At 43.4% G+C, this 21,661-nt stretch overlaps 1 pseudogene; it reads left to right on the top strand.

Annotated features, from left to right (window-relative positions):
• Window positions 1-20,684, top strand: part of LOC142295599 (galactose-3-O-sulfotransferase 2-like) — a 107,022-nt pseudogene extending 86,338 nt beyond the window's left edge.
• Window positions 20,685-21,661: the final 977 nt, after the last annotated feature.

Genomic DNA, 21,661 nt, shown 5'->3' with positions numbered 1-21,661 from the left:
CCTGACCCCTGCATCCTACTTTATTATAATAGCTACTGGACAGTATTCACTTCAATAGATAGGCAAATAGCTATGTGAATATGCAATAAATACGCCTTAAAAAATACCTTTTAATAATAATCCACTAAAAAAGGTCCAGGAAGACCCTATGGTTAAAACAGACAAGAACAATTACATAAATAACAAGTCAGAAAATAAGTGACCTCAGGTACAGATCGCCCCCTCGGGTAGGATCTGTTCGTCACCATACAGATTAAATGACCCTATATAATAAAAGGGATCACCTGCTGTTTTATTACAGCTCCAGTAGAAGGTAAAAAGAAGGGAACGGTCTTACCCAATCTGCCGTAATAACCCCTCTTTGTTGTGAGTGTACCAAATGCTGAGTGATGTGGTTCAGTCAGAATCGGATAACCTGATCCTCTTCCTCATGACTCAGGATCCACCATGCCATATCACATAAAATGCACTGTCTCCCAACGCGTTTCCAAATTCATCAGGGGAGATATACAATTAATGTTTATGGTCAAACATGACCCCTATGCATAGCACATACTGTAAACAAAAAGCATATAGACCTCATGTCAGGAGTCCATTCTAGCGGAGAATAAATAATCATCTGGTGAAGGACACACCAACTTACCCTTCAGGACCGCGGGATTATCCTGGGCAAAGCGCGTCCACCATGTCGCGGAGTATAGTTTTAAATGTGCCGGTCACCCTGTGCGGCGTCTGACGTCACGTCCGCCTGCCACGAGGGACCCACCCCCAGGTCACATGATCGTGGTCAGAGCGAGTACGTCATGAGGTAAGGATCTCAGCGTGCGCAGGACAGCGCCTGCGCGAACACTGACATAATATCCATAGACAAATGGCTGCGTACAGTGCCAATCTAGGCACAAAAAGCGCCGCAGTATCGGCTCATTAGGAATAAGGAGCTATATCAGGGCTACACACTCAGGGTGTGAGCAGTCCAGATAGGGTAGACAGGCAATAATTTCCTACAATAACAAAACGAGGGCTCTGGTGGCGGTCCCCTTTCTATATCGTTATTGACCAATGGCCATATTGTTTAATTACTAAGGGATAGGGGGTCTTCTCTACTCTCATATGGATACTCCTTCTCCACTTCTCCAGATCCGACTGTGTTTTTGGTACATTTTCATTGTTATGGCTGACTATCATCATAGCTAACCTTTGGGTGCTAGTAGACTTTTTTCTGTCCCCTTTCTTTTGGAATGTACATTTTCTGGTTCATTTTAAAACCCATCTCGTTTTGTTGTTGTAGGAAATTATTGCCTGTCTACCCTATCTGGACTGCTCACACCCTGAGTGTGAAGCCCTGATATGGCTCATTATTCCTAATGAGCCGATACTGCGGCGCTTTTTGTGCCTAGGTTGGCACTGTATGCAGCCATTTGTCTATGGAAATTATATCAGTGTTCGCGCAGGTGCTGTCCTGTACACGCTGAGATCCTTACCTCATGACGTACTCGCTCTGACCGCGATCATGTGACCTGGGGGTGGGTCCCTCGCGGCGGACGGGACGTCAGACGCCGCACAGGGTGACCTGCACATTTAAAACTATACTCTGCGACATGGTGGGCGCGCTTTGCCCAGGATATACCCGCGGTCCTGAAGGGTAAGTTGGTGTGTCCTTCACCAGATGATTATTTATTCGCCGCTAAAACGGACTCCTGACATGAGGTCTATATGCTTTTTGTTTACAGTATGTGCCATGCATAGGGGTCATGTTTGACCATAAACATTAATTGTATATCTCCCCTGATGAATTTGGAAACGCGTTGGGAGACTGTGCGTTTTATGTGATATGGCATGGTGGATCCCGAGTCATGAGGAAGAGGATCAGGTTATCCGATTCTGACTGAACCACATCACTCAGCATTTGGGACACTCACAACAAAGAGGGGTTATTACGGCAGATTGGGTAAGACCGTTCCCTTCTTCTTACCTTCTACTGGAGCTGTAATAAAACAGCAGGTGATCCCTTTTATTATATAGGGTCATTTAATCTGTATAGTGACGAACAGATCCTACCCGAGGGGGCGATCTGTACCTGAGGTCACTTATTTTCTGACTTGTTATTTATGTAATTGTTCTTGTCCGTTTTAAGCATAGGGTCTTCCTGGACCTTTTTTAGTGGATTATTATTATTAAAGGTATTTTTTAAGGCGTATTTATTGCATATTCACATAGCTATTGGCCTGCATCCTACTTTCCCAAAGCTGAGCCACCCGATCACCAAACCTCCTCCCCCCCCCATCCGGGGCCTTACCTACCTGCAGAGGGACTAACACCTGGCTGCCCCCACACCATCTGCCCCGGTACTCCTTTCGGCAGCGTCGGTACTCCCCTTACCGCAACCCACAGGTGGCGTCATGAACCCCTTCCCCTGTAAATACCCCCTTAAATTTGAGTGACCGCAAGCCCCCGGGTCCGGAGACCCTCGAGCCACAGCAACCCCAGATCCGAGCAGTTTGACTGCTGCAAGGGCGGCACACCTCCAGCAGATCTCCCAAGACTCACGTGATATTGTTAATGCCACGTGAACTCGGCAGCCAATCAGCAGCTGCTATTGATCTGACGTGCTCTCACTTCCTTCAAATGAATTCGGGGAGGTGTAAGCACCATAAGCTCATTAGCAGCTGCTATTTGGCTACAAAGTTACCTTTGCACAATGTCCTTTGATCAGGATACCTGGCATCAACATAACTGGAACCACGCCAGTACTGAAGGTGTAGAACACACTTGGCACTCTAACAGTGTTGAACAAAAAGATTGTTTTTATTAACGCAGTCCAAGACAGAAAAAGAGGTATCGTATTGACCCTTAATCACGGGTCTACATTGGCCCTTAGTATGGCATATTAACATAGTGTATGAGTGTAACGCCCCTGAAACTGGGTCGTTACAGGGTATTAAATGTTACCCCAATTTTTCCCGGGCAGGAGGAGTGAAGTCCACACACACACTCACATCACACTGGCAGGAAGGAGTTAATAGCTTTTGCTGCATGTAGTTTTGAGCCTCATGACTCATCCTGTCTCCTTAATGAGCAGGTGGCTGCACACAGGCAGGTTTCCATGACAACCCAAGGGGAGGGGGGCCTGAATAGGAGTGAGTTTAGTGCAGAACACACAGAAAGTTTTGCAGAATGTCAGAGGCTGCTAGAGAGTGCAGACATCCACAGTACAGCTCCCTGCTGAGCAGATGCCACGAGACCAGGGCTGATAACATCTGAGGAAGGGATGGAGCTGAGGACTGAGGATCTTTGGAGAGTGTTGTACTCGGTAGCGGTTGGTGTTGTGCGCTACCGGGCAAGAGAGAGATAGAGAGGCGGCGAGTTCCCAAGATGCTCCATGCCACGGGGACGGCCAGAGGTTACAGGCGGCGAGGACCAGCACCCGGGTGCGATGTGGAATGGACTTTAAATAAAGAAAAACTGGAACCGTACTCTGTGACTGGTGTGAGTAATGCCGTCGCCCTGTGCCCCCGGTGTCCCTGATGACTGTTGCCCTGGGTCTCATTAACCTCCCGGGGCTCCCCCGCTCCACCCGTGGGGAGTGATTCCATCCGGCTGCCTGTAACACCTATCCCGGAGAGAGACTGTGCAGCGGCTGCTGAACACCTGGCCGCACACCACGGGTGGCGCTGCTAGCATCACCCATCCCCATCCCATACCGTTTCCTGGGGGAGAACGGTGGCAGAGGAGGCCGAGACCGCAGTGGCCGCCGTGAACGATGGCGTGCTCCCCAGGAAAAAACAATTTCAGTATGGCCGGATTGAGTTCAATATATAAACGGAAAAAAACTCAAATTCCAATTAAAATGACTATCTTTATTGATATATATTAAAAATGAACAAAACACCCAGTGATATTGCACACATAGGGTCACATGAGAGGAGGAGCTGAAATATATGGGGTCCCTACAACTCCCTATGGGGGACCTTGCTCCTACCTGCCAACGGAGGGTTTGACACCGTAACTGTTTTGGGCGCCCCCGTTCCACGTCGGCTAACCCTCACTATGCCCTAACTAGTTAGTGAATTAAATGTTAATTACACTCCTGATGGCCACACAATGATAATCATGCATACAAGGTATTGGTAACTTTCAATATCTGTCAGACTACAAAATACTTCCAGAGATTTGAAGGGATAATTTCCAATATGTCAGACTACAAGTTGCTTCCAAGGGATTGAAAACAGCTATACAGGACAAAATAGGGGAATCACACCTGAAAACAATGTGCACCATTACATCAAACGATTATTTTACGCCCCCTCTTGTCCTGATATATTATGGCCATCATGCATGGAAAAACTTCATCACTAAATAAATATATTCTCTATCAATAGACACTGCATAGCCCCAATCTGGGCAAAGTGCATGCAAAACAGTGCAGTGTCTAAAGACAATCAGATAAACGCTTAAAAAGCCAAGCATATAAAGGTGAACAGGATACACCAAGGGGGAAAAAATGGTTACTTCCCTTTAAATAATGCTTTGTATCGCCTCGACGCGTTTTCCCTTCCAGGATACAAGGATCATCAGGAGGCTGAAGGATCATGAATATAAGATGTGGATGGAGAGGTAATCCATGGCTGTGCGCCCAGATCACAGGATGTCCGGGGTTTAAAAACCGGCGCCAATCATGGTCACATGGACCTGGCAACCAATCGAATTCTTTGGCTACTCTGTCTCCAAAAATCACACTGCGCATGTCATTTCTGATCCGGTCATAGGAGGTCCTCAGTTAATCACTGCGCCTGCGTGCGCTCGTTCCAGCTTAACTATCAATACAGCCTGTGCGTCAGGAGGCGGTAGCCAGACCAATCGGCCGCTCCACCCACACAAACCACCACAGAGACGCCGTCCAATGAATACCGCGCCGCCCCCGGGGGCAGGAAACCAAACACCGGAGCTCAAGAGCTTCACTGCGCATGCGCGCTCAGTTTCACAATAGCAATATGCAAACCAGAGGTGCGATAATAAGAAGGGAAGATAGACAAAGATGCCAAATAGCTACCAACCATGTCACATTCCCCCATCGTCATAAGGATCCTGATAGAGATCACCATCTGCTATATTAAGAGGGGCTGATACCGGAGAAAAACCCCCTCATAGGTATCTACACACCATCTGTTTATCGGTGTATACAGAATGGTTTACATGAATAAAGAGTTTCTATAAGACTCCTATTATACCAACCCATCAGACAGGCCCATCATTAAACAAAAACCGGCGACCTGTTTGAGGGGGGAAGGAAAACACAACTGAGCGCTGATCACTCCACTGAAACTATTAACCCTATATTGACCAGACCAAAAATTCCTCATAATGCGAGGATCAAATTCATGGGTTGATTTAAAAGACAGACTATAATTACCAAAGAAAATAACCTAATGATAAAGGTATTTATAAACCGTGTACCCCCTTTTACAGGGCAATGACGGAGGGGTTTCCACAAGGATCATGTCAATTATAATTTATTCTCTTTAACAATCAAACGACATCAAAGCTAACTGAACCCAATTGTAAATGTAAGTGTAGAGAGGAACCTTTTAGAGTAAGGGAGAAAATGTCAATCTATCATTTAGCCCCAAAGGAGCTTGCGTTTTGAGATAATAAATCCAGCGACATTCCCTTTGCAAAATCTTTTTGTCCAAATCACCCCCCCTAGGACCAGGCTTAATGACCTCCAATATAACAAAGGAGATTGATTTATTATCCCCCTGATGGAACTCCCAGACGTGTCGGGCCAGGGGTGTATCCCTCTTATGTTTGATATCCCCCAGATGTTCACCGACACGTCTGCGCAGTTCTCTTGTGGTCTTACCCACATAGTTCAATGGGCATTTACATGTAGCCATATATACCACACCACTGGTCTTACAGTTTGAAAAATCTTTTATAGGGTATTTTCTACCTGTGTTTGCACTAAGAAAACTTTTCGAAGGCATAATCCAATTGCAATATTTGCAATCTCCACATCTGAAGCAGCCTACTGGTCTTCTATCAAGCCAGGTACCAGGGGGGGTAGGTCTCTGATAATGACTGTGCACCAATTGGTCCCTGAGTGAAACACCCCGTCTATATGTAATAGATGGGTGAGGGGCAATATCTTCACAGATGTCAGGGTCTGCCAGGAGAATCCCCCAGTGTTTCCGGAGTATCCCGTGGATCCTTTCTGATTGGCAATCAAAGGTGCCTATGACTCTAGTGATGTCCTCACTTTTTTCTTTTGCCCTTGGCTGAAGGAGAAATTCCCTATCGCTACATCGGGCATAGTTAAAGGCCCCCCGTAAAACCTCATCAGGGTAACCCCTTTTCCGAAACCGTTCTTGTAAATCTCTTGACTGGTCAAAAAAATCATTCTTATTAGAGCAGTTTCTCCTCATGCGGAGATACTGCCCTTTTGGGATACCACGTTTCAGGGGGGTTGGATGGAAACTATCCCACCTCAAAAGACTGTTCGTTGAGGTGGGTTTCCTATGTGTCCTAGAGGAGAGATGTCCACCGCCATCAACGGAAAAGGAGATGTCCAAGAAAGAAAGTGAGGATTCATCAATTTCACTCGTGAATGCCAAACCAAATTCATTGCTGTTGATCTCACTAATGAACCGGTGGAAGTCCATTTTACTTCCTGACCAAATAATAAAAATGTCATCGATGAATCTCCCCCAGAAGTGGATCAATGGGATCCACCAGGGGGAGTCATCGGAAAAAATGACGCTTTCCTCCCACCAGCCCAGGAGCAAATTTGCATACGATGGGGCACAAGAACTCCCCATCGCGGTGCCCCTGTGCTGGTGGAAGTACTTACCATCAAAAACAAAATAATTGTGCGTCAAAATATAGGTCAGGAGTTCCAACACCAAGGTGTTATGGGCCTGCAAATACACTGCCCTCGAACGCAGGTAATGTTGTACCGCTGCTGTTCCCTTTAGGTGTGGTATTGAACTATAAAGGGCCTCCACGTCAATGGATGCCAAAAACATCCCAGGCTCCACAGTAACCCCGTCAATTTTTGAAAGGAGGTCCGAGGTATCCCGGATATACGATGGCAGGGTAAGAACAAAGGGTTTAAGGATTTTATCGATGTAGATCCCCACATTTTGGGTAATTGACCCTACCCCAGAAACTATGGGGCGCCCCCTAAGTGGGGGATACCCCTTGTGAATTTTGGGGAGTGCGTAAAAAGTTGCTACTGTGGGTTTGATCGGTAGCATGAATTCATGTTCATTTTTTGAGATCAGATGTGTTTCCAAAGCCTGATCCAAAATGACCGTAAGTTCGAGTAAAAAGGAACTGGTTGGATCAGCTTTGAGTATCCCATAAGTAGTTCGATCACCTAGAAGAGATCGACACATAGTACGATAAGGCTCATGATCCATAACTACAAGATTCCCACCTTTGTCTGAAGGCTTTACAATGATGGTCTGATTGTTCTTAAGTAGTCGCAAAGCCTCCCTCTCACCCTCATTGAGATTGTGAATATCAATGTTACCGTGAATTCTAGAGATGTCATCCTCCACTACTTTCAAAAAGATGTCAATGCTTGATAGCTCATTAGATGGTGGTAACCTCTGGCTCTTATTTTTTAGTTCAGTGAAGGGTCCCCATCCCCTATGACGTTCACCCTCTTCCAAAAGGTCCGTCAGGATATTCACCCCTTCCAAATCTGAGACCTCAATCCCCAATTGCCTACACCTCTCTTGGTCATTGTTTTTAAAGAATTTTTTCCATTTTAGTTTCCTACAGAAGAGGTTGATATCTTTCGTCCAGGTAAATTTATCAAAGGATTGTGTGGGCACAAAAGATAACCCCCTTCTGAGTACAGAAACCATTTCACCCGTGAGTGTACATGAGGAGAGGTTTATCACCTGGGTGTCATTCAAGTTCTTTGATTGGACTGTTCCCGACTCCTGAGGTTGTAGGAATTGGGAACCCCCTTCTCTAAAAAAGAGGAGGAAGGAGCAACCGACGAGGAGGGCATATGAGATGAAGTGGAGCCTATAGAGGACTGCGGTGGACCATGGAAAGTTCTTGAATCCATATTTGAGCCATAAGAGGGATAATTTCCCCTTTGATTCCGCCATCTCTGTCTCCGTGGCGGTCTATTCATAAACCCCCTTCCTCTACTGCGATCTCCAATGAAGGAAGATCCCGTTCTCTCAGTATCAGAGTATTCTTAATCTGAGGAAGAAACGTCCGTATATGGTTTTGGCTCAGTGGTTACAGTAAAGTTATAAGCTCTTTTGTCTTTGAAGTCATTAAAGTCACGCAGGAATTGCTTATGCTTGCGTTTCTTCAAAGTGGCTTGGTATTTTTCAATGTTGTTCTGTAGGGAGGCCTCTTTCCTCCCAAAGTCAGGGTCCCCCTTCAATTCAAGGGCCTTTTTCCTCAAGATGTCAAATTTAGTCAATGATTCGTTATAATTGAGTTTTTCTTTATCAAGGAGCAGTTGCATAAATTTAAGCGAGGACGCTATTGATTCCCTCTCCCAATTGGACAAGAACTCGGGATCATGTAGTCTGGGGGCGGGGTTGATGTTTATTCTTAACCCCCTAGGAACAATATTTTGTTTAATATAATTTTCCAGGGCTTTTACCTCCCACCAGGCCCTCAAGTTCTCTGAATAGAGATCCTGTAAATCTCTAAACGTATTCCTTAAGGATGGTAAATTTAATCCCGAGCTGCTGTCCTCGGTAGAGAAAGCTTGCACTGCGTCCTCCAGCCAATTATCTGCCCCAACAGATCCAGACAGGAAACCCGCCATAGAACAATTAGAAAAAACAATTTCAGTATGGCCGGATTGAGTTCAATATATAAACGGAAAAAACCTCAAATTCCAATTAAAATGACTATCTTTATTGATATATATTAAAAATGAACAAAACACCCAGTGATATTGCACACATAGGGTCACATGAGAGGAGGAGCTGAAATATATGGGGTCCCTACAACTCCCTATGGGGGACCTTGCTCCTACCTGCCAACGGAGGGTTTGACACCGTAACTGTTTTGGGCGCCCCCGTTCCACGTCGGCTAACCCTCACTATGCCCTAACTAGTTAGTGAATTAAATGTTAATTACACTCCTGATGGCCACACAATGATAATCATGCATACAAGGTATTGGTAACTTTCAATATCTGTCAGACTACAAAATACTTCCAGAGATTTGAAGGGATAATTTCCAATATGTCAGACTACAAGTTGCTTCCAAGGGATTGAAAACAGCTATACAGGACAAAATAGGGGAATCACACCTGAAAACAATGTGCACCATTACATCAAACGATTATTTTACGCCCCCTCTTGTCCTGATATATTATGGCCATCATGCATGGAAAAACTTCATCACTAAATAAATATATTCTCTCTCAATAGACACTGCATAGCCCCAATCTGGGCAAAGTGCATGCAAAACAGTGCAGTGTCTAAAGACAATCAGATAAACGCTTAAAAAGCCAAGCATATAAAGGTGAACAGGATACACCAAGGGGGAAAAAATGGTTACTTCCCTTTAAATAATGCTTTGTATCGCCTCGACGCGTTTTCCCTTCCAGGATACAAGGATCATCAGGAGGCTGAAGGATCATGAATATAAGATGTGGATGGAGAGGTAATCCATGGCTGTGCGCCCAGATCACAGGATGTCCGGGGTTTAAAAACCGGCGCCAATCATGGTCACATGGACCTGGCAACCAATCGAATTCTTTGGCTACTCTGTCTCCAAAAATCACACTGCGCATGTCATTTCTGATCCGGTCATAGGAGGTCCTCAGTTAATCACTGCGCCTGCGTGCGCTCGTTCCAGCTTAACTATCAATACAGCCTGTGCGTCAGGAGGCGGTAGCCAGACCAATCGGCCGCTCCACCCACACAAACCACCACAGAGACGCCGTCCAATGAATACCGCGCCGCCCCCGGGGGCAGGAAACCAAACACCGGAGCTCAAGAGCTTCACTGCGCATGCGCGCTCAGTTTCACAATAGCAATATGCACACCAGAGGTGCGATAATAAGAAGGGAAGATAGACAAAGATGCCAAATAGCTACCAACCATGTCACATTCCCCCATCGTCATAAGGATCCTGATAGAGATCACCATCTGCTATATTAAGAGGGGCTGATACCGGAGAAAAACCCCCTCATAGGTATCTACACACCATCTGTTTATCGGTGTACACAGAATGGTTTACATGAATAAAGAGTTTCTATAAGACTCCTATTATACCAACCCATCCTTTGGGGCTAAATGATAGATTGACATATTCTCCCTTCCTCTAAAAGGTTCCTCTCTACACTTACATTTACAATTGGGTTCAGTTAGCTTTGATGTCGTTTGATTGTTAAAGAGAATAAATTATAATTGACATGATCCTTGTGGAAACCCCTCCGTCATTGCCCTGTAAAAGGGGGTACACGGTTTATAAATACCTTTATCATTAGGTTATTTTCTTTGGTAATTATAGTCTGTCTTTTAAATCAACCCATGAATTTGATCCTCGCATTATGAGGAATTTTTGGTCTGGTCAATATAGGGTTAATAGTTTCAGTGGAGTGATCAGCGCTCAGTTGTGTCTTCCTTCCCCCCTCAAACAGGTCGCCGGTTTTTGTTTAATGATGGGCCTGTCTGATGGGTTGGTATAATAGGAGTCTTATAGAAACTCTTTATTCATGTAAACCATTCTGTATACACCGATAAACAGATGGTGTGTAGATACCTATGAGGGGGTTTTTCTCCGGTATCAGCCCCTCTTAATATAGCAGATGGTGATCTCTATCAGGATCCTTATGACGATGGGGGAATGTGACATGGTTGGTAGCTATTTGGCATCTTTGTCTATCTTCCCTTCTTATTATCGCACCTCTGGTGTGCATATTGCTATTGTGAAACTGAGCGCGCATGCGCAGTGAAGCTCTTGAGCTCCGGTGTTTGGTTTCCTGCCCCCGGGGGCGGCGCGGTATTCATTGGACGGCGTCTCTGTGGTGGTTTGTGTGGGTGGAGCGGCCGATTGGTCTGGCTACCGCCTCCTGACGCACAGGCTGTATTGATAGTTAAGCTGGAACGAGCGCACGCAGGCGCAGTGATTAACTGAGGACCTCCTATGACCGGATCAGAAATGACATGCGCAGTGTGATTTTTGGAGACAGAGTAGCCAAAGAATTCGATTGGTTGCCAGGTCCATGTGACCATGATTGGCGCCGGTTTTTAAACCCCGGACATCCTGTGATCTGGGGGCACAGCCATGGATTACCTCTCCATCCACATCTTATATTCATGATCCTTCAGCCTCCTGATGATCCTTGTATCCTGGAAGGGGAAACGCGTCGAGGCGATACAAAGCATTATTTAAAGGGAAGTAACCATTTTTTTCCCCTTGGTGTATCCTGTTCACCTTTATATGCTTGGCTTTTTAAGCGTTTATCTGATTGTCTTTAGACACTGCACTGTTTTGCATGCACTTTGCCCAGATTGGGGCTATGCAGTGTCTATTGAGAGAGAATATATTTATTTAGTGATGAAGTTTTTCCATGCATGAGGGCCATAATATATCAGGACAAGAGGGGGCGTAAAATAATCGTTTGATGTAATGGTGCACATTGTTTTCAGGTGTGATTCCCCTATTTTGTCCTGTATAGCTGTTTTCAATCCCTTGGAAGCAACTTGTAGTCTGACATATTGGAAATTATCCCTTCAAATCTCTGGAAGTATTTTGTAGTCTGACAGATATTGAAAGTTACCAATACCTTGTATGCATGATTATCATTGTGTGGCCATCAGGAGTGTAATTAACATTTAATTCACTAACTAGTTAGGGCATAGTGAGGGTTAGCCGACGTGGAACGGGGGCGCCCAAAACAGTTACGGTGTCAAACCCTCCGTTGGCAGGTAGGAGCAAGGTCCCCCATAGGGAGTTGTAGGGACCCCATATATTTCAGCTCCTCCTCTCATGTGACCCTATGTGTGCAATATCACTGGGTGTTTTGTTCATTTTTAATATATATCAATAAAGATAGTCATTTTAATTGGAATTTGAGGTTTTTTCCGTTTATATGCGTGCTCCCCAGGAACCCCGTCACCCTCTTTCCTTCCCCCCTTGTCACACCGGACTGACTGTTGGACTTTTCCCTTTTATTGAAACACGCCGGGGTCACGGAAGCCGGGTCGGGCCACTCACAGTCTGACCCCGAATACCACCGGCACGGTGGCCATGCAAGCCCTGCAAGCCCCGGCGTGGGTGTTTCATGAGCACCCTGGAGAGGAGTATAGAATATTTTTATTTTCAAAGAGGAAATATAGAATCAATTGTGAAGTTGTCTGATAAATGGAAACCTCCATTAAGTGTTTAAAAGGGTTATATTATATATATATATATATATATATATATATATATATATATATATATACAGTTAGGTCCAGAAATATTTGGACAGTGACACAAGTTTTGTTATTTTAGCTGTTTACAAAAACATGTTCAGAAATACAATTATATATATAATATGGGCTGAAAGTGCACACTCCCAGCTGCAATATGAGAGTTTTCACATCCAAATCGGAGAAAGAGTTTAGGAATCATAGCTCTGTAATGCATAGCCTCCTCTTTTTCAAGGGACCAATAGTAATTGGACAAGGGACTCTAAGGGCTGCAATTAACTCTGAAGGCATCTCCCTCGTTAACCTGTAATCAATGAAGTAGTGAAAAGGTCTGGGGTTGATTAGAGGTGTGTGGTTTTGCATTTGGAAGCTGTTGCTGTGACCAGACAACATGCGGTCTAAGGAACTCTCAATTGAGGTGAAGCAGAACATCCTGAGGCTGAAAAAAAAGAAAAAATCCATCAGAGAGATAGCAGACATGCTTGGAGTAGCAAAATCAACAGTCGGGTACATTCTGAGAAAAAAGGAATTGACTGGTGAGCTTGGGAACTCAAAAAGGCCTGGGCGTCCACGGATGACAACAGTGGTGGATGATCGCCGCATACTTTCTTTGGTGAAGAAGAACCCGTTCACAACATCAACTGAAGTCCAGAACACTCTCAGTGAAGTAGGTGTATCTGTCTCTAAGTCAACAGTAAAGAGAAGACTCCATGAAAGTAAATGCAAAGGGTTCACATCTAGATGCAAACCAGTCATCAATTCCAAAAATAGACAGGCCAGAGTTAAATTTGCTGAAAAACACCTCATGAAGCCAGCTCAGTTCTGGAAAAGTATTCTATGGACAGATGAGACCAAGATCAACCTGTACCAGAATGATGGGAAGAAAAAAGTTTGGAGAAGAAAGGGAACGGCACATGATCCAAGGCACACCACATCCTCTGTAAAACATGGTGGAGGCAACGTGATGGCATGGGCATGCATGGCTTTCAATGGCACTGGGTCACTTGTGTTTATTGATGACATAACAGCAGACAAGAGTAGCCGGATGAATTCTGAAGTGTACCGGGATATACTTTCAGCCCAGATTCAGCCAAATGCCGCAAAGTTGATCGGACGGCGCTTCATAGTACAGATGGACAATGACCCCAAGCATACAGCCAAAGCTACCCAGGAGTTCATGAGTGCAAAAAAGTGGAACATTCTGCAATGGCCAAGTCAATCACCAGATCTTAACCCAATTGAGCATGCATTTCACTTGCTCAAATCCAGACTTAAGACGGAAAGACCCACAAACAAGCAAGACCTGAAGGCTGTGGCTGTAAAGTCCTGGCAAAGCATTAAGAAGGGGGAAACCCAGCGTTTGGTGATGTCCATGGGTTCCAGACTTAAGGCAGTGATTGCCTCCAAAGGATTCGCAACAAAATATTGAAAATAAAAAATTTTTTTTGGGTTTGGTTTATTTGTCCAATTACTTTTGACCTCCTAAAATGTGGAGTGTTTGTAAAGAAATGTGTACAATTACTACAATTTCTATCACATATTTTTGTTCAAACCTTCAAATTAAACGTTACAATCTGCACTTGAATTCTGTTGTAGAGGTTTCATTTCAAATCCAATGTGGTGGCATGCAGAGCCCAACTCGTGAAAATTGTGTCACTGTCCAAATATTTCTGGACCTAACTGTATATATATATATATATATATATATATATATATTTATATATATATGGTACACTCACCTCTCAACAAAATGCACATATAAAATTGTGCAGATTCTCAGCTAGAAAAGTTAGCGAGTCTCATGCTGGTGTCATGCGTATGTCATTCCATATGTCATGTGACTGCCATGCCATTGTCAGATTTTTTTTATTTTTTTTTCACCTAGTATCTGTATGACATGAATATGACATCCATATGCAATGCGTTTTTAACATTATCTTTCACATAGCTAGATAGGCGTAGTAATAATAAATTTTATTTATTAGCGCCAACAAATTCTGCAGTACTTTACAATTCAAAGGCGACATGTATGGACAAAATCAAACATTACAGAACACCACAATTGAACAGATACCAAGAGGAGAGAGGTTCCTGCTCTTAAGCTTACAATTAGTGATGGGCGAACCCCCAGATTCTCGGGATTGGGAGACTCGCCCAAGCTTTTTGTAAACTCCGAGTTCGGGCCGGAGATTATGCGAACTTGCGTCCAAATCCCGTGTGTTGTGAATGTTAGTTATGTTTTGGCTGCTGGGAGGCTCTCTCTGGTGGCCAGGAATGGTTTGGACTTGGACCAGGTGTGTTGTGCAGTGGGTGTTTCCTTTGCTAACTTTCTGCTTATTTATATCCTGGTCTGATTGCAGGCTGTTCCCGGATGTCAGTTGTTCTTTGTATCTCCAGCCTGCTTAATCCTGCTGTACACCACATCTTCCCCAGATAAGTGCTTGCTCTTTATTTATTGTCTGGTTCTTTTGTTTATCTGGGTTTGTCATTTGCTGTGGTTATTTTCAGTTTATTCGCTTGCAGGCATTTTCCCCCTAAGTGGCTTGTTGGGGAACTCCCTGCAGTTCTGTGTGGAGTATAGCTCCTTTGGGTCTATGTGTTTGTGGCTTGTTGACTTTGTTATGATTCTTGTTTTCTGTTCATTGGTATGACAAGGGCACCTGGTATAGGACGGAGTTCAGATCGTGTGATCTGAGGGCCTTTTTGTACTATCAGGAAGTTGGTATTTTGCAGGGTTTTTCTCTGGCCACCATCAGTCCCTTTCCTGTCCTTTCCTATTTTAGTCAGCGGGGGCCTCACCTTTTGCTAATCCTGTCATCTCCCTGTGTATTGTGTTTTTCCAATATCCCCGCAGTCTTTGAATGTGGGGGGCTAGCTATTCTTGTCTCTTTTCTGAGGCAGAGAGTTATTCATCTTTCCTACATTTAGGATAGTTAGTTCTCCGGCTGGGTTCGCGGTGCACAGGATGTTAGTTCACCCCTCGGCTACTTCTAGTTGTGATGGTTAGTAAGGGGATGGCGGCCAGATTAGTTGCCAATGCTCTTGTCACCTTTTGCCAATGATTTGTGGTGGTCTTCCATGGTTCCGGATCATAACACCCGTGCTTGGACTTTACAGTTATGGGATGGGGCGGGGGGATTGTAAAATAAAGAACATAGTTAATAATAAACATTGTCATTATACTTACCGATCCCATGACGCATACTGCAGACCCGCTGTCTCCCGGCCGCTTCTGCTTTTTGGTCTGATCATTAACTTCCGGCGTTATTCACTGCTCGTCCCTTAGCAGTCTTCGGCTTTTTCCGACCATGTTTGCGGTGACGTAAGGGTTCATCCGAGTCCATGGCTAAGCCATGGACTCGAGTGAACTTTGACTGTCACTCTCAGTGTCAGCCTGCTTTTCACTCTGTAGAGCTTGTTTGTACAGAGCGATGAAGCAGAGCTGATATTGCTCTCCCTGTGGACTACATCGGACTAATGATTTTTTTCATAATAAAGATGGTCTCGAAAAACATTTTTGTTTTATTTATAATCTAAAAAGGTTTTCTATGTGTTGTGAGGTTTTTTTTACCGTTTACTAGAAATTCATAGTGGCCATGTCTAATTTTGCATGACACCATGAATTTTGGGCTTAGTACCAGCTGAGAATACAAAGCTGGTATTAATCCCTTTATTACCCAGCGTGCCACCGCCATCAGGGCCGCTGCATGAGCCGGGTACTAAGCCCAAAATTCATGGTGTCACGCCAAATTAGACATGGCCACCATGAATTTCTAGTAAAAAAAAACACAATTTTTTTTTATTAGAAATAAAACAAAAAAAACATTTAGAGACTCCATCTTTATTATAAAAAAATCCCTAGTATGACGTAGTCCACAGGGAGAGCAATGTTAGCTCTGCTTCATCGCTCTGTACAGACAAGCGTCTATACAGAGCGAGAAGCAAGCTGACAGTGATAGTCAAGGTTCAATCGAGTCTATGGCTAAGCTATGGACTCGGGTGAACCCTGAAGTCACCGCAAACACAGCCAAAAAAGCCGAAGACTGCAGTGTGACGAGCAGTGCAGTGAATTTTGCCAATGATGATTCTGAGAGTGATTGGGAGAAGGTCAGATGAGACAAAAATTAATCTCTTTGGCCTTAACTCAACTCGCCGTGTTTGGAGGAAGAGAAATGCTGCCTATGACCCAAAGAACACCATCCCCACTGTCAAGCATTGAGGTGGAAACATTAAATTTTGAGGGTGTATGGACAATGGATGGAGCCATGTACCATAAAATCCTGAGTGACAACCTCCTTCCCTCCACCAGTACATTAAAAATGGGTCATGGCTGGGTCTTCCAGCACAACAATGACCCAAAACATACAGCCAAGGCAACAAAGGAGTGGCTTGAAAAGAAGCATATTAAGGTCATGGAGTGGCCTAGCCAGTCTCCAGACCTTAATCCCATAGAAAACTTATGGAGGGAGCTGAAGCTCAGAGTTGCCAAGTGACAGCCTAAAAATCTTAATGATTTAGAGGTGATTTGCAAAGAGGAGTGGACCAAAATTCCTCCTGACATGTGCGCAAACCTCATCATCAACTACAAAAAACGTCTGACTGCTGTGCTTGCCAACAAGGATATTGCCACCAAGTATTAAGTCTTGTTTGCCAGAGGGATCAAGTACTTATTTCTTTCTGCAAAATGCAAATACATTTATATAATTTATACAATATGATTTTCAGGAATTTATTTTCAATATTTTGTTTTTCACTGTTAAAATTAACCTACCCTTAAAATTATAGACTGTTAATGTCTTTCTCAGTGGACAACCAACAAAATCAGCAAGGGATCAAATAATTATTTCCTTCACTATAACTACAACTAAAATATATAATCTCGATCCTATTGTACTAGGGTATATCAGGGTACAGTAGGGTCAGTCAATGTGGAGAAGGGGCACCACATCCATCAATAGGGTGCTAACCTCTGCTGGTAGATATATCTGATTTGGGTATTTTTTAGGGCTAATACAGCCCCCCCCTACTTATCCCTTGACATTTCGATGGTGACATAATCCTACCACTTTACAAGGAATATTCAGTTCAGTTCTTAGCACCAGTTCATAGAAAGGATGGCCTGGAACAAAAATACAAACAAAAACTTAGGGGGGCATGGCCTCTGGAACTGCTTACTCCTGGTCATTGCTGGAACTATTAATAGTTTCAAAAAGGCTTGGATGTCTTTTTAAGCAGAAAATAACATACTGTAATTGCTTTGTGTGAGGCTGCACTCACAGAATGTATTGGAGGACACTCACTTGGCTGCTATAACTACACATGAACACTTTTTCATTTAAAAGTCCAATTGGTTTATTTAATGCTGCATAAACCATATTGCAACTTTAACACAAATCTCTTTCTTCAAAAAAAGGGACACACGGCTTACTGGCTGTCACACTCACGTTTTTACAGTCCGTTAATTCAGTGGTTCGCCAGCACAGGTTTGGATTCACTTTCCTCAGTGGCATCCAGAGGGGCCTCAATACCTTCATGCACTGGAGCAGCCGCTCCACACAGGCTTCTGTTCACACACACTCTGCCTCCTGGCAGTTTCTCTCAGTCCAGCTTCTGCCAGTTTCTCAACACAGGCTGACTTCCCTCAGCTATGTTCAATGCAGAGGGTTCTACCTCTAAGAGATTAGCAATCTCTCCACACATTCACTGATGTGAGTCCACACACCTCTACATGAGTTTTTTTTATGGAAGCCTCGCAGCTTCCTCACACAGGATCTCTCCCAGGGGCTCCATTAACAGCCCAGCACAATCCCTGCTGCAGCCTGTCAGCGGCTTCTCACACACAGCCTCTTCAGACTCCACACAGTTTGCGATGTGCCAAACAACAGACTTCATTAAAGAACCATGTGGCCTGTCGGCCACATGTCAAACACACCAATAAGTGCGATATGTGATTATCCATACCTGTCAAGCACACTGGCTATTCTTACAGGGAACCAGACCCTTAAATAAAATACCAAGACTTGTGGAAGTACAGGTCCCATAGTAACATTTTCAGGTTCATTTTGCAAGGGACCTTCTCCACTGCGACACATAGCGACCATTTACAACATTTGTCGTCGATAGCTCACATTTTGCTAAATGTGGAAAGTTCCTTTATGAATGTTTGGGCCCAGTGGATTGACAACTGGGTTTTACATGTGTCCTTTCTCATTGTTCTTTTCAATCCTTTGACTGACCTTGATGGATATTTAACTTTTTTCAATTGTATTAACTATTTAAGCAAAAAAAACAGGATTTGAATTAGTAGAATCCACAATGACAAAATCCATGGAAAATTTGGTTTCGGAGTTGCTTTAAAATAGATTTTATTTTAATTCTTTGCATTACAAAAAAAAGGAAGAAAAATTGAAATATTGATTGGCAGCATATGATGACATACAGTGGATAGAAAATCCACAAAAAAAGGTACATTTGCGCTGAGGATTTTGCCCAGGGTGTGGATGAGATTTCATAAAATCGTATCTATAGTGCTGACACTAAGAAACAGCAGATTTTCTATCTTCATACTTTTTACCTACAGAGTTAACCTAATTGTAATTGATTTTACTAAGAAGTATTGTTATAAGGAATTACATTAATTAATTATTTCATGAATTTTGACAGGTAGAAAAAGTGATGCCAGAGGACACGTTCTACTTCACCATCCTGCGAAACCCAATCTCTCAAATGGAATCTTCTTTTTCCTACAACAAGGACTTTGGACCTTTCAGAAAAGCTAAAAATCTGGAAGACTTTTTAAAGAATCCAAAACTATTTTACAAAAATGCAGATGAACACGTCAATTTTGCTAAAAATTTGCTGGCTTTTGATTTAGGTTTTGAGCTTAATGGTTCCCCTGAGCAATCAGCATTAGCATGGCATGCTATGGATAATATATTTGATCTGGTGCTGATCACAGAATATTATGATGAGTCTCTTATTTTCCTGAAGGACGCTCTCTGCTGGTCTTTCTATGATGTCCTGTCTTTCCCTCTAAATAGTAGAAGTAATAGTACTAAAAAAACACTAACTCTGGAAACTCAAGAAAAGGTGAAATCATGGAATAGTTTGGACTGGGAGATGTATACCTACTTCAATAATTCTTTCTGGAAACGTGTACAGACATTTGGAGTGGAACGTATGGAACGTGAGGTTAAAGAGCTCAAGAGAATGAGGACTGTAATGTCTGAGAAATGTCTGGAGGATGAGGTTGACCCCAAGAAACTAAAGGACAAGTCAATGATGCCATATCAATCTGGGATTGCCACGATCCTTGGTTACAACCTAAAGGCTGGACTATCTGAGGATGATGAGCTGTTGTGTCAAAGACTGGTCACTCCAGAACTACAATACAATAAAATGCTACAAAAAAAAGCAGAAAAATAATCCCATACAAGGGACAACAGCTCTGCAAAATTCTGGAATCCCAATGGAGAATGTTACTAGGTCAAGATTGAAGAAATGAACCTGAATGAATGAATGAATGAACCTGAAAACATGAATATTTTTTTATAATAATTGAAGATTACAGTTTTGTCCACTTCTTACACCAGTAAAGCTTTGCTCGGAAACACGGTGAGGACAAAGATACTCGACTTTCTAATTTGTCCCATAAAATGATAGAAAACAGACGCATCTTTTTATAACGAATATGATCTGTTTGGTGCTGCTGCAGTCTGGTATTTATTTTCTTTTTACTTCTGATTCTATAGTGAAAGATAAATAAAAATGCAGATGTGAACAGAGCATTAAACAGCAAATTTTGAACAATATCATCGGTACTGACACTTTGTATGACTCCAGAAATGTATATAATGTGTATGGGACACTGCACTATAAATCCAATAGTAGCTTTAGGCTATGTGGCCACGCTGAGTATATGGTGCAAAAAAAACGCACTGTGCGCACAGGGCCTGAGGGTGTGCAGAAGTAGCAGTCACATCTGATTCCATAGCCACATAAGAATATGAAATCTGAGTTTCACATCTCGCACACAAGTAGCATAATTATTAATGAAATCCAAATGTTATGAATAAAACCTATTCCATATTTAAATTAAAATCATAAATGCAGTTTCTTCATTTTTTCCTTTCAGCCCCTTCCCAACGTGTGACGTACAGGTTTGACATGTCAGGTTTCCTTTTCCTGATGCACGCTCAGAAACAGCCTCTAACAAGAATTGCTGAGCTGCGCCCTCAACCTCAAACAAAAAAACACACTAGAAAGTTTTAGAAGTACAAACAAGCAGAAAAATCAAAATAACTCCTAAAAATTCAATTTTATTTCCATTATCTAATATATAAAGCTGAGTGTATGTGTGTATATATGTATGTATGTCCACTAAAGGAATCCGCACCGTCGCATTTACAATCATGAAATTTTGCCCAGACACCCCATGTAACTCAGGGAACGTCATAGACTATGTTTTGATGGGAAAATGTAACCCCGCGCTTTACAGTTACTCTCCAAAAAACTTGCCTCCATTAAAGTGAATGGAGCTACGAGCTAAGGGTTAATAATAGCAGCTGTGAGTGGTTGCTATAGGAACAAAATATACTGTTAGTATAAGAAGCTTATGTGTGAGGTAATAAGATGTTGGTGGATAGATTGATAGAGAGAGACAGAAGGAGACAGACAGACATAGGCACAGACAGAGTAAGAGACAGGGAAAGAGACAGAGAAAGAGACAGACAGTCAAAGAGACAGACAGGGAACAAGACAGGGAAAGAGACAGACGGGGAAAGAGACAGACGGGGAAAGAGACAGACGGGGAAAGAGACAGGCAGAGATAGAGAGAGACAGAGATAGACAGAGATAGACAGAGACAGACACAGAGATAGAGAGAGACAGACAGAGACTGATACAGGGACACACAGAGAGATAGACACAGACAGAGAGATAGACATAGACAGAGAGATAGACACAGACAGACATGGATAGAGACAGACACGGAAAGAGACAGAGACAGACACACAGAGACAGACAGACACAGACAGACAGGGGGAGACAGATGGGAAGACAGACGGGGAGACAGAGACTGGGAGAGACAAACAGAGACAGACGGGGAAAGAGACAGACGGGGAAAGAGACAGACGGGGAAAGAGACAGGCAGAGATAGAGAGAGACAGAGATAGACAGAGATAGAGAGAGACAGACACAGAGATAGAGACAGACAGAGACTGATACAGGGACACACAGAGAGATCGACACAG

Source organism: Anomaloglossus baeobatrachus, chromosome 3, assembly GCF_048569485.1.
Source record: "Anomaloglossus baeobatrachus isolate aAnoBae1 chromosome 3, aAnoBae1.hap1, whole genome shotgun sequence".
Lineage (NCBI taxonomy): Eukaryota > Metazoa > Chordata > Amphibia > Anura > Aromobatidae > Anomaloglossus > Anomaloglossus baeobatrachus.
The sequence above is the reverse complement of the archived record's forward strand: the minus strand, read 5'-3'. Positions and strand labels throughout refer to the sequence as shown.